The sequence below is a fragment of the Clarias gariepinus genome, chromosome 4 (assembly GCF_024256425.1).
Source record: "Clarias gariepinus isolate MV-2021 ecotype Netherlands chromosome 4, CGAR_prim_01v2, whole genome shotgun sequence".
Lineage (NCBI taxonomy): Eukaryota > Metazoa > Chordata > Actinopteri > Siluriformes > Clariidae > Clarias > Clarias gariepinus.
Window position 1 is genome coordinate 7,729,072 of NC_071103.1, and position 347 is coordinate 7,729,418.

Genomic DNA, 347 nt, shown 5'->3' on the forward strand with positions numbered 1-347 from the left:
ATGAGAATAGAGTTTGAGATGCACTACAGTGATGTGACCTGGACTGAAAACAATGCAGGCTTTGGGAAAAAAAAAACAAAACACAATTTTAGGGGATAAAATGACTGAAAATGACGAATACCTCAAGAACAATTCATCAGAGTAAAAATGTGTGATTGTGTGGAAGTTAAATAAAATAGTACTTTAGGTTAAGTGCTGGCTGACGAATTACTAAAATCATGTGATTTATTTGTGGGCCATTTTTACTCGGCTGAAAGAAGAACTTGGCAGGGGAATTTCACAACCATAAAGAGAAAGTGTATCACACTATGGATGTCTAACGGTGCGTGTTACAACAGACAGAGAAA